The following is an 18,046-nucleotide window of genomic DNA, read 5'->3' on the forward strand; positions in this document are numbered from 1 at the left end:
GAGTACCCGGAGGAAACCCGCACAGGGAGAACATGCAAACTCCAGGCAGGTAGTGTCGTGGTTGGGATTTGAACCAGCAACCTTTCTTACTGCTAGGTGAGAGTGCTAACCACTACACCAATATGCCACCCTAAAGTGGTGGATGATCCATTGGCTGGTCATTGGCTGCCTGGCCCCCGTTGGTTCTTGTGGATTGTATTGTGTGAACAATACCCTCTTCATTCCTCCAAAACGACTTGCTGTCTACTCGCCATCGTGAAGCAAGCCGGAATTTCAATCCTACAATCCCCATTTGAACCCCCCCCACCAATCCCGCATCTGCTGCAAATTCACCTCCGAGTGGATTTACAGTACATCTTATACCAAGACGTGCCAGGGACCGGTCAACGTTAATTCCGGAGAAGGATTATAATTTGTGTGACCCCAGGACAGTTCTGAGGAATTATTATTGTACAACTTCCCCTATTTCCTCCAAAATGATGAAATAAGAGAGCTGACCGGGCCCCGGAGAAGTCAGGGGGGGGGGGGGGGGCAGGAAGTATGGGAGAAGAAAGTGATTTAAAAAGAGGAACTTTTATATCGAGAGCTCCAAAAACCTAAGAAAGCCACCGAGGAGGACAACAGACTACAAGGTGAGATGGAAAGAGAGGAATAATATGTCTGTTCTGTTATCTATGGATCTGTCTATAACAGTGATGGGGAACCTCGGCACCCCAGATGTTTTGGAACTACATTTCCCATGATGCTCTAGCACTCTGCAGTGTAGTGGACCATCATGGGAAATGTAGTTCCAAAACATCTGGGGTGCCAAGGTTCGCCATCACTGGTCTATAACAAAGTCTTCTACAGGACATGTCGGTGCCCTATAAGGACCTACAGCTTACTCAAGAAGACCCAACACCCATCAAGAGTCCCACTGGAATCTGTTCGACTTACCAAGGTATGAACCACCATAAAGAGGTAGCCCTCACCCCGGGAAAAGGGCCGCCGATTTGTGTCCCCAGGATCTTCTCCCACCAGTATAGCGCCAGCGGGGCAAACAACAACATTCTACAAAAAAGACAAAAGATGGGGCTTCTGGACTTTTTAGGCACCATGTATAAAATGACAATCATAGAATAAAGATAAAAATCAACATTTTATTAAGAACATATTATTTTTTCCATTGTACTAGACAACAGAGATTGCTAAAAGAACATCTAATCACAGCAGGACTCATATCCTCCATAATATACAGACTATACCGCCATTTCACATTTTCACTTTTGGAAATAGATAGTAAACATTTAATACATAATCTTCAGAAATATGATTATTCTACTCGCGGTATTAAGTGTACTGCTTGAGAAGGAGAAAGCTCTACATGTTTCGCGTGTTTTAACACGCTTCTTCTGGAGCGAGAGATTTGTGTGACTAGTAAACTGACAAAGAAACAAAACAAAATAAAAAAATATTAATATTAATTAATCATACAAAAATATTATACAACATCATATCCCTTACAGAATAGGTACTAAACAACATAAGTCAACATATGATGTATTGCAGATTAATAACAGGAATGGGGATCACACTGTCAAAACCAGGGGGAGGCCAATAGCGTATATATAGGTCACCATGGGGACATGTAAAACATAATAGCTAAATTTCAATAGTAACAAGAGGTAAAAAAAGGAAAGACAGAAACTCACTCAAAAAAGTGGGTTCAAAACGAGGGACCCCCGAACAAGGACACCACTCTCATATCACACAGACCTTCACAAGACCACCAACAGCCACAAGGTGGCATCACTGGCCCACAGGGCAAATATTTGGGGGCTACTGCCCTGCAAGCTATCCAAATTTTGAATACACCAGCACAAACCCACACTTCACTAGTTCCAAACACTTCAATAGAAAATGGTGGGAATCGGCTGATTCCAACAAATGCAGGCTCAAATGTGAGTGATCATATACCGACGGGTAACTCACTTGGCAACGCCACTCCATCTTCTCAATTACAATCTTGTACACGTTAGATGCACATGTTGCTCCCTGCAGATCTACTTCTACCCTAAATTTTCACACACCCTACAACACTCCCCTTCCAACATAAGATCTGATCTAGATGTTATTAACCTCACACCATACACTTTAAATAAGGATGAGATTGATGTCCTCCGGCTAGGCCTCAGCTTCTGTCCATCAATGAAGATGGACAAATACGAAGTTATAAAAGATCTTTACCTGTTTTCCCGAAATTTGACTTATAATTTTTTATTTGATGAGGATCGACAACGATCTTTGCAAGATAAGAATATTTCTGAGCAAGTAAAAAAAACTACACCATGGAGGACTTTCGAGCCCTTAGAGACTTAATGCTACTTCTTGAAGAAAGCGAGCGAAATACTGAATCTACTGGTCAATTGATTGATTCCGGTGGTATGACAGCTTCTAGATGCCTTACATCAAAACAGTTCAAACTTAAGTCACAGCGTTTCCCAGACCTAATGACGAATCCAAATATCTGGGCCTTTTTAATGGGTACCATTAGTGAAATCAAAAGCCTTACTGTTGATCCGAAACCCAATAATTTATCACCCTCTCAGTTGCAAGCTATCCAAACCCTCAAGAGAAATTCAGATTTGGAAATTAAGGCCTCCGACAAGGGTGGCAATGTTGTTTTAATGACCAAACAGTCCTATGAGACAATGGTAATGAATATCTTACGTAACCGCGACTGGTATGAACGCATTAATGTCAGTAAAATTGAAAACTATAGGAAGGAATATTTGGCCATTATTGGAGGGGCCTATGAACAAGGCCTCATTAATCAGGATCTCTATAACTATCTGAATGTAAAAAAATCCACGTCTGGCGATGTTCTATGCATTACCTAAGATACATAAACATCCGACTAAACCTCCGGGTAGATCCATAGTGTCAGGTATAGGCTCTCTCACTGAGAAGGCGAGTCGTTTAATCGACTCCATTTTGATGCCACATGTCATGGCTTTACCATCTTTTATAAAAAGACACAGCAGACCTTCTAAAATACATCGAGGGTATGGTCGTGCCTTCCGATGCTCTGCTTGTGACTTTGGATGTGGAAGCTTTGTATTCTAGCATCCCTCATGAGCAGGGCATCGGGACCATACGGACCTTCCTTCGTGAACAGGATCACCACAAATGGGAATACTGTGAGTTTATTCTTGACCTCCTCAAATTTGTATTGACTCGAAACTGTTTTGTTTTCAAGGAATCCCACTTCCTCCAGGTACAGGGGGTGGCCATGGGCACTTGTTGTGCGCCGGCCTACGCAAACCTGTACGTGGGGGGGTGGGAACGAGCAATTTTTTTTCTGATGATGCATTAACTACATTTATAGACCAGGTGCTATGCTGGTTACGCTTTATTGATGATATTTTCATCATATGGTCGGGGACTTTAACCTCCCTAATTTCATTTATTGATAATCTCAATAATAATGCATTTAACTTGAAATTTACAGTTTCTAGTGACTTATGCAGTGTCACCTTTTTAGACCTTGTGATCAACAAGGATGACACTGGCCATATCTCGTCTACACGTGCCTTCCGATGCTCTGCTCGTGACTTCGGACGTAGAAGCTTTGTATTCTAGCATCCCTCACGAGCAGGGCATCGGTACTATACGGACCTTCCTTCGTGAACAGGATCATCACAAATGGGAATACTGTGAGTTTATTCTTGACCTCCTTAAATTTGTATTGACTCGAAACTGTTTTTTGTTTTCAAGGAATCCCACTTTCTCCAGGTACAGGGGGTGGCCATGGGCACTTGGTGTGCACCGGCCTACGCAAACCTGTACGTGGGGGGTGGGAACGAGCAATTTTTTTCTGATGATGCATTAACTACATTTATGGACCAGGTGCTATGCTGGTTACGCTTTATTGATGATATTTTCATCATATGGTCGGGGACTTTAACCTCCCTAATTTCATTTATTGATAATCTCAATAATAATGCATTTAACTTGAAATTTACAGTTTCTAGTGACTTATGCAGTGTCACCTTTTTAGACCTTGTGATCAACAAGGATGACACTGGCCATATCTCGTCTACATTGTTTAGAAAAGATACAGCGGGCAATACGCTCCTACATGCTGCTAGTGCCCTTCCAACTTCTCTAATACGAAGTATTCCGTCAGACGAAACTGTACATCTACCGATTTTAAGTTACAGGCTAACCTTCTCCGCGATCCACTAAAAGCCAGAGGCTATAGTAAGACTGTGCTGCGGAGTGCTTTTAATAAAGCGCTTCGCCAACCTCGGAATGCTGTATTGTACAAAACCAAAACTGCCAGTGACAAGGTAACTGTTAGATACATCACAAGGTATTCAAAAAAACATCAGGAAATACGAAACATTCTTACTGACCATTGGTCATTACTTTATAGAGACCCCATACTGGACAAATATTTGAATCCACGATCGTTACGAGACAAATTAACTTCCAGTCACTATTCTGTCAATCTGGGAATGGATCGCAAACCTTGGGGGATAACGATATGTGGCAACTGTGCATTTTGTCCTTGGATTAATGTGGGCACTCGATTCTATCTTCCTAATGGGGAATTGTTTATCCCCAAATTTCATGCTGACTGCAATACACAAGGGGTAGGGTATCTGATGCTCTGCCAATGCGGTGTATTCTACATTGGCAAGACCATCAGATGCTTCCGTGTGCAGATAAAGGATCATGTTTACTACTCTTCAGAAGGCAAGATGGTTACCTCAGTGAGTAGGCATTTAGACCTATATCACAAATTTGACACTTCAGTGGTATCGTTTATAGCTTTGGCTGTAATCCCTCGAAACCCCCCGGGGAGGGGACTGGGATAGACACATTTTGCGTAAGAAGACTATATGGATAGAACATCTAAATGCAACACAGCCCCCAGGTATCAACGAGACCCAGTCTTATAAACCCTTTCTATAGTGGCCTCCTTGTCTGTTTTTTCAGGTAAATACATAAGTAGACAGCTAGGTGTAGTTTTGGGAATTAGCTAACCTATTTTTGCCATTTGAATAATAACTATAGAGATGTAAAATCTTCTGACATTACCCGTTTCCCAACTGTCCACACATGAACATTACCACCTACTGTAATGTTAATTCAGTAAAAGTGAAAATAAAAATAATAAAAAAACAACAATCAAATTTGATTCGAATACCCTAGTAGTTTAGGGTCAGTATTAATATTCCATTCAGGAGTATTGATTTGATGATTGATTTAGATCTTATAATTATGATATTGTTATGTTATTATATACTTTCTTTTCGTTTTTTTGGCTTATGGGGATTGTAGAGGGTCGGGGTTGGTGGTCGTTGTCCGACTTGGGGTGGGGACCTCGTTTGCCCTGTTTTGGCTATGGTTGCCTGGCTCCCCGACGTGTATTACACGCTGGGGAAGGTGCATTGCCTAGGACTTCCGCTGGCCTGCGGGGAGGGGGGAGCGGTCTCCTGTGTCTCTCCGCCGGCCAATCATAGGACGCCCGGCGGATTTTTCGACCTAACGCGTTGTACGCTTGCGCGTGACGCGGGCGGCGAATCTGCCCAGTGTCCATTCGGCCGACTTGAATGACGTCACGTCGAATGCAATTCTATTGGTGACCACAAGGCGGGGCATGTATTCTTATCAACAATGCCTTGTGAAAAGCTCGGCACAGCTGTCGGATGATGAGATAAATAAAACAGTTTATTAACCAGCATGCTCTGCACTTACTTTGCACAGCTGATCTGGGAAAAGCCGCGTACACACGTAGCGGTATGTCCGACGTACTTAGTCTGGCAGACTTCCCGCCAGACTGTCCGTCGGACTTTCTGAATGGGCTACTTGCCCACACATGGCACTTTTTGAGCGGACTAATACGGCGTACTAAGTCCACCCTACTTTTGAAATGAACGGACTCGCCCATACGCGCAGAGGAAAGTCCACTCATTTCGAGCGTGTCTCCAGGTAGGCGGGGCCCGCGAAGGAGACGTCGCTGGCCCCGCCGCCTGGTATGGACTTAAAGGGGAACCCCAACGCCGAAAAAAATCGGCATGGGGTCCCCCCCAAGTCCACAACAGACCCTTGTCCGAGCACGCTACCCGGCCGGCCAGGAAAGGGGCGCGAGCGAGCGCCCCCCCCTCCTGAGCCGCACCAGGCCGCGTGCCCTCAACATGGGGGGTGCCTTGGGGAAGGGGGGCCGCGCAGCCCCCCCACCCCAAAGCACCTTGTCCCCATGTTGATGATAACAAGGGCCTCTTCCCGACAACCCTGGCCGTTGGTTGTCGGGGTCTGCGGGCGGGGGGCTTATCGGAATCCGGGAGCCCCCTTTAATAAGGGGGCCCCCGGATACCGGCCCCCCACCCTATGTGAATGAGTATGGGGGTACAATGTACCCCTACCCATTCACCTGTAAAATAAAAGTACAAAAAAAACACAACACACGAGATAAAATACTTTATTGCACAGCTCCGAGGGTCTTCCGTCTTCGGGGGTCTTCTCGCCGGACTCCTCCGCTATCTTCTTGTAGCTCTTTTGCTAGCGGAGGAGTCCGGCTTTCTGCCTCTTCTTCCGACTTCGGGGGTCTTGTCCCCCTCTTCGGTTCTTCTGCCGGGCCACCGCGCCTTCTTCTAGCTCTTTTACAGGCGGTGACCCTGTCTTCTGTTGCCGCCGCCGCCTTCCGCTCTTCTTCTTCTCCTGGAGATGTTGACTCGACGTTCTCTCCGGCCGCAATGCCAGGGACGCGCTGCGCTGCCACTTATATAGGGACAAGGGGCGGTGTCACATGGGTTGTTTATATTTTTTTTTTCTACTATGATTGCCCTTGTGACCTACTAAATAATTGGTGGCTCTCTTACTCTTAGGATATCGTGGCCAAAAAGTAAAACAAGATAAAATAATAAAAAACCTTTTCTCCTGAACTGGAGGCATTTGAACATTGAAACTGCAGCAGTCCTCTGTGGGATTGGGAATCAGCCTTGTGGGGGGTCCCTCGTTTTGAACCCACTTTTTTGAGTGAGTTTCTGTCTTTCCCTTTTTTTTACCTCTTGTTACTATTGAAATTTAGCATGTCCCCATGGTGACCTATATATATACAGTGGTGTGAAAAAGTGTTTGCCCCCTTCCTCATTTCCTGTTCCTTTGCATGTTTGTCACACTTAAGTGTTTCGGAACATCAAACCAATTTAAACAATAGTCAAGGACAACACAAGTAAACACAAAATGCAATTTGTAAATGAAGGTGTTTATTATTAAAGGTGAAAAAAAATCCAAACCATCATGGCCCTGTGTGAAAAAGTGATTGCCCCCCTTGTTAAAACATACTATAACTGTGGTTGTCCACACCTGAGTTCAATTTCTCTAGCCACACCCAGGCCTGATTATTGCCACACCTGTTCACAATCAAGGCATCACTTAAATAGGAGCTGCTTGACACAGTAAGGTCCACCAGAAGATCCTTAAAAGCTACACATCATGCCGAGACCCAAAGAAATTCAGGAACAATTGAGAAAGAAAGTAATTGAGATCTATCAGTCTGGAAAGGGTTATAAAGCCATTTCCAAAGCTTTGGGAATCCAGCGAACCACAGTGAGAGCCATTATCCACAAATGGCGAAGACATGGAACAGTGGTGAACCTTCCCAGGAGTGGCCGGCCGCCCAAAATTACCCCAAGAGCGCAGCGACGACTCATCCAAGAGGTCACAAAAGACCCCACAACAACGTCCAAGGAACTGCAGGCCTCACTTGCCTCAGTTAAGGTCAGCGTTCATGCCTCCACCATCAGGAAAAGACTGGGCAAAAATGGCCTGCATGGCAGAGTTCCAAGGAGAAAACCACTGCTGAGCAAAAAGAACATCAAAGCTCCTCTCAATTTCTCCACAACACATCTTGATGATCCCCAAGACTTTTGGGACAACATTCTGTGGACCGATGAGACAAAAGTGGAACTCTTTGGAAGGTGTGTGTCCAAGTATATCTGGCGTAGAAGGAACACTGCATTTCATAAAAAGAACATTATACCAACAGTAAAATATGGTGGTGGTAGTGTGATGGTCTGGGGCTGTTTTGCTGCTTCAGGACCTGGAAGACTTGCCGTGATAAAAGGAACTATGAATTCTGCTTTCTACCAAGAGATCCTGAAGGAGAATGTCCGACCATCTGTTCGTGTACTCAAGCTGAAACCAACTTGGGTTCTGCAGCAGGACAATGATCCTAAACACACCAGCAAGTCCACCACCGAATGGCTGAAGAAAAACAAAATGAAGACTTTGGAGTGGCCTAGCCAAAGTCCTGACCTGAATCCTATTGAGATGTTGTGGTATGACCTTAAAAAGGCCGTTCATGCTCGAAAACTCTCTAATGTAACTGAATTAGGACAATTCTGCAAAGATGAGTGGGACAAAATTCCTCCAGGACGCTGTAAAAGCCTCATTGCACGTTATCGCAAACGCTTGGTTGCAGTTGTTGCTGCTAAGGGTGGCCCAACCAGTTATTAGGTTTAGGGGGCAATCACTTTTTCACACAGGGCCATGATGGTTTGGATTTTTTTCACCTTTAATAATAAACACCTTCATTTACAAATTGCATTTTGTGTTTACTTGTGTTGTCCTTGACTATTGTTTAAATTGGTTTGATGTTCCGAAACACTTAAGTGTGACAAACATGCAAAGGAACAGGAAATGAGGAAGGGGGCAAACACTTTTTCACACCACTGTATATATACGCTGCCCCCCCCCCCCTGGTTTTGACAGTGTGATCCCCATTCCTGTTATTAATCTGCAATACATCATATGTTGACTTATGTTGTTTAGTTCCTATTCTGTTAGGGATGTGATGTTGTATAATATTTTTGTATGATTAACCTCTTGAGACCCGCGCTATAGCTGAATGACGGCTACATTGCATCTATTGACGTCGTCCCGTGCACGAGCGGCCTGCGCGCCCCCTGAGGGGCGCGCGCGGCGGCGCTCTGTGACCGGCGAGTCTATGAGACTCGCCTGATCACCGATCCGAGCAAGGGGGTCGATCCCGACCCCTTACCACGTGATCAGCTGTCAGCCAATGACAGCTGATCATGTGACAAAACAGAGCCGGTAATCGGCTATTTTTCCTCCTCGCGCTGACAGCACGAGGAGAGAAAAAAAAAAAGCTGATCACCGGCGGCCGTGATCGGGACATCGGTCCCAATCACGGCCAGTGTATCAGGACCCACCTGCCCCCTGCAAGTAACCCCCAGAGCCTTAATAAGGTGCCACCCAGCAGTGCCACCCATCAGTGCCCATAATGCCACCCAGCAGTGCCATACATCAGTGCCCACAGTGCCATACATCAGTACCCACAGTGCCATACATCAGTACCCACAGTGCCACCTATCAGTGCCCACAATCTGCCTCAACATTGCTGCACCTCAGTGCCACATATCTGTGCCCATCAGTGTCATCTACCATTGCCCATCAGTAGTGCCCAGCAGAGCCACCTATCAGAGCCACCTATCAGTGGTACCTATCAGTGCCCCTTAGTGCCACCCATCCGGGCCACATATCCGTGCCCATCAGTGTCATCTACCAGTGCCCATCAGTAGTGCCCAGCAGAGCCACCTATCAGAGCCACCTATCAGTGGTACCTATCAGTGCCCCTTAGTGCCACCCATACGTGCCCATCAGTGTCATCTACCATTGCCCATCAGTAGTGTCCAGCAGAGCCACCTATCAGTGGTACCTATCAGTGCCCCTTAGTGCCACCCATCCGTGCCACATATCCGTGCCCATCAGTGTCATCTATCAGTGCCCATCAGTAGTGCCCAGCAGAGCCACCTATCAGTGGTACCTATCAGTGCCACCCATCAGTGCCGCCTTATCTGTGCCCATCAGTACTGCCTTATCTGTGCCCATCGGTGCCACCTTATCTGTGCCTATTAGTGTTCCCTTAACTGTGCCTATTAGTGCCCACCAGTGCCGCCTATCAGTGCCGCCTCATCAGTGCATTTCAATTAAGGAGAAAAATGTCCTGTTTGCAAAATTTTATAACAAACTATTAAACATGATTTATTTATTTTTTTTTTGCAAAAAATAAAACTCCGAGCTGGAATTAAATACCACCAAAAGAAATCTCTATTTGTGGGGGAAAAAAATGATAAAAATGTGGGTACAGTGTTGTATGACCGCGTACTTGTCATTCAAAGTGCATCAACGCTGAAAATTGGTCTGGGCAGGAGGGGGGGGGGGGGGGGGGGGTTTAAGTGCCCAGTAAGCAAGTGGTTAATATTAATATATATTTTTTTTTTTGTTTTGTTTTTGTTTCTTTGTCAGTTTACTAGTCACACAAATCTCTCGCTCCAGGAGAAGCGTGTTAAAACGCGCGAAAACATGTAGAGCTTTCTCCTTCTCAAGCAGTACACCTAATACCGCGAGTAGAATAATCATATTTCTGAAGATTATGTATTAAATGTTTACTATCTATTTTTTATAAAGTGAAAATGGCGGTATAGTCTGTATATTATGGAGGATAGGAGTCCTGCTGTGATTAGATGTTCTTTTAGCAATCTCTGTTGTTTAGTACAATGGAAAAAAATAATATAAAAATACATAAAAAAATTGCAACTTAAAAAAAGTCCACTTTTTCATATATATATATATATATATAGCAGCGCATGCACACTTTTTTTTTAAAATTGTGGGACACGGACGATCCCCTTTGGGGATGCACTCACCGAACACCCGACATCAACAAGCCTTTACACTGCCATTCCACAATCCTTCTTTGGCCACTAGATGTCTCCCTTATTGGAATTCGTTTTTTCTCATCTGCTGCCACTTCCAGCAACGTCTTCTCTCTACTTCCTCCCCCCTAGGGGTCGCCACCTTTTCTTCAAGTCAAACCCGAACACTTTAGCGGCACACGGCGATTTTTTTTATAGTATAAGATATATATATATTTTACCATTAAATAACATTTCTAATCATAAGAAGTTAAGAACAAGAATCCCCCTTTACATCAGAGTCCACAGAGTCCCCCTTTACATCAGAGTGCACAGAGTCCCCCATTACATCAGAGTCCACAGAGTTCCCCCGTTACATCAGAGTCCACAGAGTCCCCCGTTACATCAGAGTCCACAGAGTCCCCCGTTACATCAGAGTCCACAGAGTCCCCCGTTACATCAGAGCCCACTGAGTCCCCCGTTACATCAGAGTCCACAGAGTCCCCCATTACATCAGAGTCCACAGAGTCCCCCGTTACATCAGAGTCCACAGAGTCCCCCGTTACATCAGAGTCCACAGAGTCCCCCCATTACATCAGAGCCCACAGAGTTCCCCTTTTACATCTGAACTCGCAGAGTTCCCTTTCACTGTAAGGGGGGACTCTGCAGACTCTGATGTAAGGGAGAACTCTAACATAAGGGATGCTCTAGGAACCCTGATTTAAGGGGGGACCCTGAGAACTCTGATGTACGGAGAAGATTCTGATGTGAAGGGGAAAACACTGTGGCCTCTGGTGTAAAGGGGAAATCTGATGTAAGGGGTGCTCTGAGAACCCTGATTTGCCTTAGTGTAATTACTCAGAGGCAGGAGAGAGAAGGGGGGGAGGCTTCAGTCACAGACAGGGATGGATGGTGAGCTCACTCACCACCTCTCATTCAGATGTATCTGAGGCTGCTGGACTTCAAATTTCCGGTCCGACTTACTTTCCTATTCTGGGGCTCAGCACCAGGGATTGGAGTGTGGGGCAGACACAGAGGGGTAGGGGTGGGGGGGGCGCAGATCGCGCCCTCTTTCCTCTCCTGTGTGTGTGTTTGGGGGGGGGGGATTGTTAGTGCTGGCTTTGGGCAGTGTTAAAGAGTGTAACAGACACTCTCAGCTTAGACAACTGCATGCAGCAACCCTGCTGGGAAGCCATAGTCCAGTTTAAATAATGTGTCCGGGTTTCAGGCAGTCTGTAACCCGGACGCATGATTCCAAACCCGAACTGTCCGGATGAATCCTGGACAGGCGGCAACCCTACTCCCGACTCACCTCTCATCTGGAACTTCCTGAGTGTGTGACATTCACAGACATGACAAGGCATGATGGGAATTGTAGTTCCTGAACAACTGGAGGGCCGTAGTTTGAGGACCCCTGGTCTAGCAGTTGCTTTTTTTTTCAAACTTTATTGCCCATTAACCGGGATGGGAGCTCAGTGGTGCCGTGGAATATACTCCAGAACACCAGACAGTAGAAGAGAAGACACTCTTTTCCGTGTGACTTCTTCTTCTTAGAACGGCCCCTGTAGCAGGGAATGGGCAGCACTGGGGCACCGTAAGCAATGTTCCACAGGCCAGCTTTAGTATTAGTGCCCCATGGGGGTATTAGTGCCCCAGGGGGTATTAGTCCCCCAGGGTTGTTAGCAGCAGCAACAGCCACCCAGATCCGGCACTCGGGTCTCCACACACAGTGACCCCGGATACCTGGATGACGCCCTCCAGCCTCAGTGAATCTTCCAGACTAGACCCCCCAGTAAAACCCCCTCTGATAGCTCCAGAGAATTCAAATAGGAAAGAAAGCGCTCACATTGCCACATCCGTCGGTTAAGGGGAACAAAAAAAGGAAGGGATACTTACTAAGTATCTCCAGGTCAGACTTTAAAAAAAAAAAGGGCATACGAAACAAATAGCAAAGGTGTAGAAAATAACAATGTTTGTTATGAAAATACAAAACACGAATAGAGCATTCAAAGGTTAAATATCATGTGAGTGTACAGTGAGCCCTTGTGCGTTGACGCGTTTCACCTTTAGTCTTCTTCAGGAGGACCCAATCAAGGTAATTCAGAGATAGCAAAGAAGAGAGCGGATCTCACTGCCTTGCAGGATAATGAACCTCGTACGTAAATATCCAGATGATGTGGATGTAATAAACTCCCAAAAAAAGGGGGGATACTTACTAAGTATCTCCAGGTCAGACTTTAAAAAAAAAGGGCATACGAAACCAATAGCAAGGTGTAGAAAATAACAATGTTTATTATAAAAATACAAAACATGAATAGAGCATTCAAAGGTTAAATATCATGTGAGTGTACAGTGAGCCCTTGTGCGTTGACTCGTTTCACCGTTAGTCTTCTTCAGGAGGACCCAATCAAGGTAATTCAGACATGGCAAAGAAGAGAACGGATCTCACTGTCTTGCAGGAGAATGAACCTCATACGTAAATATCCAGATGATGTGGATGTAATAAACTCCCCAAAAAAGGGGGGATACTTACTAAGTATCTCCAGGTCAGACTTTAAAAAAAAAAAAGGGCATACGAAACCAATAGCAAGGTGTAGAAAATAACAATGTTTATTATGAAAATACAAAACACGAATAGAGCATTCAAAGGTTAAATATCATGTGAGTATACAGTGAGCCCTTGTGCGTTGACGCGTTTCACCTTTAGTCTTCTTCAGGAGGACCCAATCAAGGTAATTCAGAGATAGCAAAGAAGAGAATGGATCTCACTGCCTTGCAGGATAATGAACCTCGTACGTAAATATCCAGATGATGTGGATGTAATAAACTCCCAAAAAAAGGGGGGATACTTACTAAGTATCTCCAGGTCAGACTTAAAAAAAAAAAAAGGGCATACGAAACCAATAGCAAGGTGTAGAAAATAACAATGTTTATTATGAAAATACAAAACATGAATAGAGCATTCAAAGGTTAAATATCATGTATATGATGCAGAGTATACAGTGAGCCCTTGTGCGTTGACGCGTTTCACCGTTAGTCTTCTTCAGGAGGACCCAATCAAGGTAATTCAGAGATGGCAAAGAAGAGAACGGATCTCACTGTCTTGCAGGATAATGAATCTCGTACGTAAATATACAGATGATGTGGATGTAATAAACTCCCAAAAAAGGGGGGATACTTACTAAGTATCTCCAGGTCAGACTTAAAAAAAAAAAAAAAGGGCATACGAAACCAATAGCAAGGTGTAGAAAATAACAATGTTTATTATGAAAATACAAAACATGAATAGAGCATTCAAAGGTTAAATATCATGTATATGATGCAGAGTATACAGTGAGCCCTTGTGCGTTGACGCGTTTCACCGTTAGTCTTCTTCAGGAGGACCCAATCAAGGTAATTCAGAGATGGCAAAGAAGAGAACGGATCTCACTGTCTTGCAGGATAATGAATCTCGTACGTAAATATACAGATGATGTGGATGTAATAAACTCCCAAAAAAAGGGGGGATACTTACTAAGTATCTCCAGGTCAGACTTTAAAAAAAAAAAAAAATGGCATACGAAACAAATAGCAAAGGGGTAGAAAATAACAATGTTTATTATGAAAATACAAAACACGAATAGAGCATTCAAAGGTTAAATATCATGTGAGTATACAGTGAGCCCTTGTGCGTTGACGCGTTTCACCTTTAGTCTTCTTCAGGAGGACCCAATCAAGGTAATTCAGAGATGGCAAAGAAGAGAACGGATCTCACTGTCTTGCAGGAGAATGAACCTCGTACGTAAATATCCAGATGATGTGGATGTAATAAACTCCCAAAAAAAGGGGGGATACATCTCCGTGGTTCACATGCAGATGACTGGGGACAGCCAAATCTGCCGATATAGGTAAATCAGGAGTGATAACCAAAACGGTTCAATAAACAGGGGCGAAAGCACTGCCAGACGGAATAATCCAGGACCAATGGCCACCTTTTAGGGTGCTGGAACAACAAAGCCAAGTTGCCCTAAACGGTTAGGTTAGTATTTTGGGAGAATGTTGGGTCGCCTATGAAGGAGGCATGTGGGGGGGAGATTTAGATAAAAAGGTTGAATTTTTTTATTGTATAATTTTCATAGTTTTTATGATTGTGAAACTATTTGATTACGGGTGTCAATGGTGCAGTTTGACATTTTTGTTTCCTTATAATATGCCTGAGGTGAAATATGGTTGGACGGAATCTCTCTCGATCCTAAGCCAAGGTATCTTGGGATTGAGAATATGCCAATGTGCCATTTGAGACCATCTGGTCTCATCTTACCCCACCGTGTAAAATTCATAATGCTAACCATAACATACAAGGCCATTCACAGCATCGTCCCCCATCTACATCACCAACCTCATCTGCAGATATCACCCAAATCCTCCCCTCCGCTCCTCCGAGGACCTCCTGCTCTCTAGCTCCCTTGTTACCTCCTCTCATGCTCTCCTTCAAGACTTCTCCAGAGCCTCTCCCATGCTCTGGAACTCCCTGCCCCGGTATGTCCAATCAGCCCCTACCCTGTCCACCTTCAGGACTTCTCCAGGGCCTTTCCCATCCTCTGGAACTCTCAGCCCTGGTATGTCCGATCAGCCCCTAACCTGTCCACCTTCAGGACTTCTCCAGAGCCTCTCCCATCCTCTGGAACTCCCTGCCCCGGTATGTCCAATCAGCCCCTACCTTGTCCACCTTCAGGACTTCTCCAGGGCCTCTCCCATCCTCTGGAACTCCCTGCCCCAGTATGTCCGATCAGCCCGTACCCTGTCCACCTTCAGGACTTCTCCAGAGCCTCTCCTATCCTCTGCAACTCCCTGCCGCGGTATGTCCGATCAGCCCCTACCTTGTCCACCTTCAGGACTTCTCCGGGGCCTCTCCCATCGTCTGGAACTCTCTGCCCTGGTATGTTCGATCAGCCCCTACCTTTTCCACCTTCAGGACTTCTCCAGGGCCTCTCCCATCGTCTGGAACTCTCTGCCCTGGTATGTTCGATCAGCCCTTACCCTGTCCACCATCAGGACTTCTCCAGAGCCTCTCCCATCTTCTGAAACTCCCTGCCCCGGTATGTCCAATCAGCCCCTACCCTGTCCACCTTCAGGACTTCTCCAGAGCCTCTCCCATCCTCTGGAACTCCCTGCCCCGGTATGTCCAATCAGCCCCTACCTTGTCCACCTTCAGGACTTCTCCAGGGCCTCTCCCATCCTCTGGAACTCCCTGCCCCAGTATGTCCGATCAGCCCGTACCCTGTCCACCTTCAGGACTTCTCCAGAGCCTCTCCTATCCTCTGGAACTCCCTGCCCCGGTATGTCCAGTCAGCCCCTACCCTGTTCACCTTCAGGACTTCTCCAGAGCCTCTCCCATCCTCTGGAACTCCCTGCCGCGGTATGTCCGATCAGCCCCTACCTTGTCCACCTTCAGGACTTCTCCAGGGCCTCTCCCATCGTCTGGAACTCTCTGCCCTGGTATGTTCGATCAGCCCCTACCCTGTCCACCATCAGGACTTCTCCAGAGCCTCTCCCATCTTCTGAAACTCCCTGCCCTGGTATGTCCAATCAGCCCCTACCCTGTCCACCTTCAGGACTTCTCCAGGGCCTCTCCCATCCTCTGGAACTCCCTGCCCTAGTATGTCAGATCAGCCCCTACCCTGTCCGCCTTCAGGACTTCTCCAGAGCCTCTCCCATCCTCTGGAACTCCCTGCCCCAGTATGTCCGATCATCCCCTACCCTGTCCACCTTCAGGACTTCTCCAGGGCCTCTCCCATCCTCTGAAACTCCCTGCCCCGGTATGTCCGATCAGCCCCTACCCTGTCCACCTTCAGGACTTCTCCAGAGCCTCTCCCATGCTCTGGAACTCCCTGCCCCGGTATGTCCAATCAGCCCCTAGCCTGTCTACCTTCAGGACTTCTCTGGGGCCTCTCCCATCCTCTGGAACTCCCTGCCCCGGTATGTCCGATCAACCCCTACCCTGTCCGCCTTCAGGACTTCTCCAGGGCCTCTCCCATCCTCTGGAACTCCCTGCCCCGGTATGTCCGATCAGCCCCTACCCTGTCCACCATCAGGACTTCTCCAGGGCCTCTCCCAACCTCTGGAACTCCCTGCCCCAGTATGTCCGATCAGCCCCTACCCTGTCCACCTTCAGGACTTCTCCAGAGCCTCTCCCATCCTCTGGAACTCCCTGCCCCGGTATGTCCAATCAACCCCTACCCTGTCCACCTTTAGGAGATCCCTGAAAACTCATTTATTCAGGGAAGCCGATCCCACCCCCACCTAACAACTGTCCCCAAGCCACCCCCATCAAATCATTCTCTGCAGCTATTACCTTTTGAACCACCACCCCCTCCCTTTAGATTGTAAGCTCTACGAGCCGGGGGCCCTCCTGTACCTTTAGTATTGAACTGTAACGGTAATTGTGTTGTCCCCCCCCCCCCCCAGCCATATGAATTTATTGATTTCTGTTTGGAATTGAGTGATTATTATTTTGTTTAGTCTAATTGGGAGTGCCGAATAATCATTATAACTGCTGTGATTCTGCCTAAAACGATATATTGAAGGATTTCCACATTTTTAATGGCGGTCTTATTTTTTTGTATTAAGGGAATGTCGTGTTTTGATGAGAGGTCTTTGATATTAGGCGGGAGGAAGATACCTAAATATGGGAGTGCGATTCTGATGACCAGGAGGGATTGAAATGGGATGGGGGAATATTTATTGGCATATCAATGGATTCGGAAACATTCACTGTCAATCCCGATAAAGATTAATTATTAAGGGTGTGTGAAAGGGTAAAGCAATATTTGGTGGTGTGAGGAATAGGATCATCTCACCTGCATACATGCTTCATTTATAGGTGTCGTTATTTGTTGAATAGCCCTTGGTATCCTGCTGTGCGCCCCTGGCAGAGTTACAGCCTGGCAATCTTATCCTGGTGGATGGGTTGGGATATAGAGCATGATAGGCGTAAGGAATATTCTCCTTTAACCACTTGGGATCCGCGCTATTGCCAAATGACGGCATTAGCACGGATCTACTTTTCCGGGACTACGTCTATTGACGTGGTCCCGGGTACGAGCAGCCTGCGCGCGCCCTGAGGGGCGCGCGCGGCGCGCTCTATGATCGGCGAGTCCGTGAGACTCGCCTGATCACCGATCCAATGACAGCTGATCATGTGATAGAACGGAGCCGGTAATCGGCTATTATTCCTCCTCGCGCTGACAGCGCGAGGAGAGAAAAAAAAAGGAGAGAAGAGAAAGAAAAAAAAAGGAGAGAAGAGAAAAAAAAAGCCGATCACCGGCGGCCGTGATCGGGACATCAGTCCCGATCAC

The 18,046-nt window shown here is 46.2% G+C and overlaps 1 protein-coding gene across 1 annotated transcript in view; it reads left to right on the forward strand.

Moving 5' to 3' along the window:
• Positions 1–854: 854 nt before the first annotated feature.
• The window catches only part of LOC143986524 (uncharacterized), a 64,527-nt gene continuing 47,335 nt past the window's right edge, over positions 855–18,046 (forward strand). The window contains exon 1 of the mRNA XM_077484876.1: positions 855–940. The gene's annotated coding sequence lies outside the window, so the exon portion shown is untranslated. The remainder of the gene's footprint in view (positions 941–18,046) is intronic.

This window comes from Lithobates pipiens, unplaced genomic scaffold (assembly GCF_037356315.1).
Source record: "Lithobates pipiens isolate NorthernLeopardFrog02 unplaced genomic scaffold, aLitPip1_a1.2 Scaffold_167, whole genome shotgun sequence".
Lineage (NCBI taxonomy): Eukaryota > Metazoa > Chordata > Amphibia > Anura > Ranidae > Lithobates > Lithobates pipiens.